Source organism: Lolium perenne, chromosome 3 (genome assembly GCF_019359855.2).
Source record: "Lolium perenne isolate Kyuss_39 chromosome 3, Kyuss_2.0, whole genome shotgun sequence".
Taxonomy (NCBI): domain Eukaryota; kingdom Viridiplantae; phylum Streptophyta; class Magnoliopsida; order Poales; family Poaceae; genus Lolium; species Lolium perenne.
In genome coordinates, this window is record NC_067246.2 from 339,853,674 (window position 1) to 339,860,449 (window position 6,776).

The following is a 6,776-nucleotide window of genomic DNA, read 5'->3' on the forward strand; positions in this document are numbered from 1 at the left end:
TAGAGTCCTCCGGAGATGATTCCCCTCTCCGGCAGGTGCCGGAGGCGATCTCTGGATCCCCCGAGATGGGATCGGCGTTGGCGGCGTCTCCGGGAAGGTTTTCCGTATCGTGGCTCTCGATGCACCGGGGGTTTCGTCACGTAGACTTTTTATAGGCGGAAGGGCAGGTCAAGAAGCGGCACGGGGGCCCCACACCACAGGGCCGCGCGGCCAAGGGGGGGGGCCGCGCCGCCCTAGGGTGTGGCCCCTCCGTGGCCCCTCTTCGTCTCTCCTTCGGACTTCTGGAAGCTTCGTGAGAAAATAGGCCCCTGGGCTTTGATTTCGTCCAATTCCGAGAATATTTCCTTACTAGGATTTCTGAAACCAAAAACAGCAGAAAACAAAGAATCGGCACTTCGGCATCTTGTTAATAGGTTAGTTCCCGAAAATGCACGAATATGACATAAAGTGTGCATAAAACATGTAGATAACATCAATAATGTGGCATGGAACATAAGAAATTATCGATACGTCGGAGACGTATCAACATCCCCAAGCTTAGATCTGCTCGTCCCAGCAGGTAAAACGATAACACGATAATTTCTGGAGTGACATGCCATCATAATCTTGATCATACTATTTGTAAAGCATATGTAGTGAATGCAGCGATCAAAACAATGTATATGACATGAGTAAACAAGTGAATCATATAGCAAAGACTTTTCATGAATAGCACTTCAAGACAAGCATCAATAAGTCTTGCATAAGAGTTAACTCATAAAGCAATAATTCAAAGTAAAGGCATTGAAGCAACACAAAAGAAGATTAAGTTTCAGCGGTTGCTTTCAACTTGTAACATGTATATCTCATGGATATTGTCAACATAGAGTAATATAATAAGTGCAATAAGCAAGTATGTAGGAATCAATGCACAGTTCACACAAGTGTTTGCTTCTTGAGGTGGAGAGAAATAGGTGAACTGACTCAACATTGAAAGTAAAAGAATGGTCCTCCATAGAGGAAAAGCATCGATTGCTATATTTGTGCTAGAGCTTTGATTTTGAAAACATGAAACAATTTTGTCAACGGTAGTAATAAAGCATATGCATCATGTAAATTATATCTTATAAGTTGCAAGCCTCATGCATAGTGTACTAATAGTGCCCGCACCTTGTCCTAATTAGCTTGGACTACCGGATCATCACAATGCATTGTTTTTACCAAGTGTCACAAAGGGGTACCTCTATGCCGCCCGTACAAAGGTCTAAGGAGAAAGCTCGCATTGGATTTCTCGCTATTGATTATTCTTCAACTTAGACATCCATACCGGGACAACATAGACAACAGATAATGGACTCCTCTTTTATGCATAAGCATATACCAACAATTAATAATTTTCTCATTTGAGATTTGAGGATTGCTGTCCAAAACTGAAACTTCCACCATGGAGCATGGCTTTAGTTAGCGGCCCAATGTTCTTCTCTAACATATGCATGCTTAACCATATGGTGGTAGATCTCTCTTACTTCAGACAAGACGGACATGCATAGCAACTCACATGAAATTCAACAATGAAAAGTTGATGGCGTCCCCAGTGAACATGGTTATCGCACAACAAGCAACTTAATAAGAGATAAAGTGCATAATTACATATTCAATACCACAATAGTTTTTAAGCTATTTGTCCCATGAGCTATATATTGCAAAGGTGAATGATGGAATTTTAAAGGTAGCACTCAAGCAATTTACTTTGGAATGGCGGAAAATACCATGTAGTAGGTAGGTATGGTGGACACAAATGGCATAGTGGTTGGCTCAAGTATTTGGATGCATGAGAAGTATTCCCTCTCGATACAAGGTTAAGGCTAGCAAGGCTTATTTGAAACAAACACAAGGATGAACCGGTGCAGCAAAACTCACATAAAAGACATATTGAAAACATTATAAGACTCTACACCGTCTTCCTTGTTGTTCAAACTCAATACTAGAAATTATCTAGACCTTAGAGAAACCAAATATGCAAACCAAATTTTAGCATACTCTATGTATTTCTTCATTAATGGGTGCAAAGCATATGATGCAAGAGCTTAATCATGAGCACAACAATTGCCAAGTATCACATTACCCAAGACATTTATAGCAATTACTACATGTATCATTTTCCAATTCCAACCATATAACAATTTAACGAAGGAGAAACTTCGCCATGAATACTATGAGTAGAAACCAAGGACATACTTGTCCATATGCTACAGCGGAGCGTGTCTCTCTCCCATAAAGTGAATGCTAGGATCCATTTTATTCAAACAAAACAAAAAACAAAAACAAACCGACGCTCCAAGAAAAAGCACATAAGATGTGATGGAATAAAAATATAGTTTCAGGGGAGGAACCTGATAATGTTGTCGATGAAGAAGGGGATGCCTTGGGCATCCCCAAGCTTAGACGCTTGAGTCTTCTTGATATATGCAGGGGTGAACCACCGGGTGCATCCCCAAGCTTAGAGCTTTCACTCTCCTTGATCATGTTGCATCATACTCCTCTCTTGATCCTTGAAAACTTCCTCCACACCAAACTCGAAACAACTCATTAGAGGGTTAGTGCACAATATAAATTGACATATTCAGAGGTGACACAATCATTCTTAACACTTCTGGACATTGCATAATGCTACTGGACATTAATGGATCAAAGAAATTCATCCAACATAGCGAAAGAGGCAATGCGAAATAAAAGGCAGAATCTGTCAAAACAGAACAGTTCGTATTGACGAATTTTAAAATGGCACCAGACTTGCTCAAATGAAAATGCTCAAATTGAATGAAAGTTGCGTACATATCTGAGGATCCTGCACGTAAATTGGCTTAATTTTCTGAGCTACCTACAGGGAGGTGGACTCAGATTTGTGACAGCAAAGAAATCTGGAACTGTGCAGTAATCCAAATCTAGTACTTACTTTTCTATCAACGGCTTAACTTGGCACAACAAAACACAAAACTAAGATAAGGAGAGGTTGCTACAGTAGTAAACAACTTCCAAGACACAAAATAAAAACCAAGTACTGTAGTAAAATAACACATGGGTTATCTCCCAAGAAGTTCTTTCTTTATAGCCATTAAGATGGGCTCAGCAGTTTTAATGATGCACTCGCAAGAAATAGTATTTGGAGCAAAAGAGAGCATCAAGAGGCAAATTCAAAACACATTTAAATCTAAAATGCTTCCTATGCATAGGAATCTTGTAAATAAACAAGTTCATGAAGAGCAAAGTAACAAGCATAGGAAGATAAAACAAGTGTAGCTTCAAAAAATTTAGCACATAGAGAGGTGTTTTAGTAACATGAAAATTTCTACAACCATATTTTCCTCTCTCATAATAATTTTCAGTAGCATCATGAGCAAACTCAACAATGTAACTATCACATAAAGCATTCTTATCATGAGTCTCATGCATAAAATTATTACTCTCCACGTAAGCATAATCAATTTTATTAGTTGTAGTGGAAGCAAATTCAACAAAGTGGCTATCATCATATATAGGAGGCATATTGTAATCATAAAAGAAAATTTTCTCCTCAATGCTTGGGGGACTAAAAAGATCATGCTCATCAGAGCCAGCTTCCCCAAGCTTAGAATTTTCCATAGCATTAGCAACAATGGTGTTCAAAGCATCCATAGTAATAACATTCCCATTAGCATGCATATAAAGTTCCATGGGTTTTTTAATTCTCTCTTCAAACACATCATGTCCTAATTCAAGATAAAGTTCATAAAGATCTCTCATATTTTTGTTGTTTTCCATTATGCTTAACTAGTGAAATAAAAACATGCATGATATTATAAAGTAAAACAAGTAACTAATTTTTTTTGTGTTTTTGATATAGCAAACAAGATAGCAAATAAAGTAAAACTAGCAACTAATTTTTTTTGTATTTTGATTTAGTGCAGCAAACAAAGTAGTAAATAAAACTAAGCAAGACAAAAACAAAGTAAAGAGATTGAGAAGTGGAGACTCCCCTTGCAGCGTGTCTTGATCTCCCCGGCAACGGCGCCAGAAATTTGCTTGATGCGTGTGGTTGGCACGTCCGTTGGGAACCCCAAGAGGAAGGTGTGATGCGCACAGCGGCAAGTTTCCCTCAGTAAGAAACCAAGGTTTAATCGGACCAGTAGGAGTCAAGAAGCACGTTGAAGGTTGATGGCGGCGAGATGTAGTGCGGCGCAACACCAGTGATTCCGGCGCCAACGTGGAACCTGCACAACACAACCAAAGTACTTTGCCCCAACGAAACAGTGAGGTTGTCAATCTCACCGGCTTGCTGTAACAAAGAGTTAACTGTATTGTGTGGAAGATGATTGTTTGCAGAAAACAGTAGAACAAGTATTGCAGTAGATTGTATTTCAGTAAAGAGAATTGGACCGGGGTCCACAGTTCACTAGAGGTGTCTCTCCCATAAGACGAACAACATGTTGGGTGAACAAATTACAGTTGGGCAATTAACAAATAAAGAGAGCATGACCATGCACATACATATCATGATGAGTATAGTGAGATTTAATTGGGCATTACGACAAAGTACATAGACCGTCATCCAACTGCATCTATGCCTAAAAAGTCCACCTTCAGGTTATCATCCGAACCCCTCCGGTATTAAGTTGAAAACAACAGACAATTGCATTAAGTAAGTTGCGAAATGTAACTATTTACTACAGCCTTGAACATATCACTAATGTTTTATCCCTAGTGCCAACAGCACAACACAACATTAGAACTTTCTGTCATCCTTTGTCCTGTGTCAATGCAGGCATGAACCCACTATCGAGCATAAGTACTCCCTCTTGGAGTTAATAGCAAAAACTTGGCCAGAGTATCTACTAGTAACGGAGAGCATGCAAGATCATAAACAACACATAGATATAACTTTGATAATCAACATAACAAGTATTCTCTATTCATCGAATCCCAACAAACGCAACATATAGAATTACAGATAGATGATCTTGATCATGTTAGGCAGCTCACAAGATCCGACAATGATAGCACAATGGGGAGAAGACAACCATCTAGCTACTGCTATGGACCCATAGTCCAGGGGTAGACTACTCACACATCACACCGGAGGCAACCATGGCGGCGTAGAGTCCTCCGGGAGATGATTCCCCTCTCCGGCAGGGTGCCGGAGGCGATCTCCTGGATCCCCCGAGATGGGATCGGCGTTGGCGGCGTCTCTGGAAGGTTTTCCGTATCGTGGCTCTCGGTACTGGGGGTTTCGTCACGGAGACTTTTTATAGGCGGAAGGGCAGGTCAAGAGGCGGCACGGGGGCCCCACACCACAGGGCCGCGCGGCCAAGGGGGGGGGCCGCGCCGCCCTAGGGTGTGGCCCCTCCGTGGCCCCTCTTCGTCTCTCCTTTGGACTTCTGGAAGCTTCGTGAGAAAATAGGCCCCTGGGCTTTGATTTCGTCCAATTCCGAGAATATTTCCTTACTAGGATTTCTGAAACCAAAAACAGCAGAACAAAGAATCGGCACTTCGGCATCTTGTTAATAGGTTAGTTCCAGAAAATGCACGAATATGACATAAAGTGTGCATAAAACATGTAGATAACATCAATAATGTGGCATGGAACATAAGAAATTATCGATACGTCGGAGACGTATCACCCGCCAGTACGTACGAAGCAAAGAAGGTTGTCTGCCCTCTAGGTTTAGAGGTTCTGAAGATACATGCATGCATCAACGACTGCATCCTCTACCGCGGTGAATACGAGAATTTGAATGAATGCCCGGTATGCACTGCATTGCGTTATAAGATCAGAGGCGATGACCCTGGTGACGATGTTGAGGGCGAGAAACCCAGGAAGAGGGTTCCCGCCAAGGTGATGTGGTATGCTCCTATAATACCACGGTTGAAACGTCTGTTCAGGAACAAAGAGCATGCCAAGTTGTTGCGATGGCACAAAGAGGACCGTAAGTCGGACGGGCAGTTGAGACACCCCGCAGATGGAACGCAATGGAGAAAGATCGACAGAGAGTTCAAAGATTTTGCAGCTGACGCAAGGAACATAAGATTTGGTCTAAGTACAGATGGCATGAATCCTTTTGGCGAGCAGAGCTCTAGCCATAGCACCTGGCTCGTGACTCTATGCATCTACAACCTTCCTCCTTGGTTGTGCATGAAGCGGAAGTTCATTATGATGCCAGTGCTCATCCAAGGTCCGAAGCAACCCGGCAACGACATCGATGTGTACCTATGGCCATTAGTTGATGAACTTTTACAGTTGTGAGGCAGACCTGGTGTACGTGTGTGGGATGAGCACAAAGAAGAGGAATTTGACCTACGAGCGTTGCTTTTCGTAACCATCAACGATTGGCCTGCTCTTAGTAACCTTTCCGGACTGTCAAATAAGGGATACAATGCATGCACGCACTGCTTACATGAGACTGAAGTTGTATATTTGCCAAATTGTAAGAAGAACGTGTACCTTGGGCATCGTCGATTTCTTCCGAAAATTCATCCAGTAAGAAAGAAAGGCAAGCATTACAACGGCAAGGCAGATCACCGGCCGAAGCCTCATGGAACGCATCGGTGCTGAGGTATTTGATATGGTCAAGGATTTGAAAGTCATCTTTGGAAAGGGTCCTGGCGGACAATCAGTTCCGCAGGGAGCTGACGGGCGCGCACCCATGTGGAAGAAGAAATCTATATTCTGGGAGCTAGAATATTGGAAAGTCCTAGAGGTCCGCTCTGCAATCGACGTGATGCATGTTACGAAGAATATTTGCGTGAACCTCCTAAGCTTC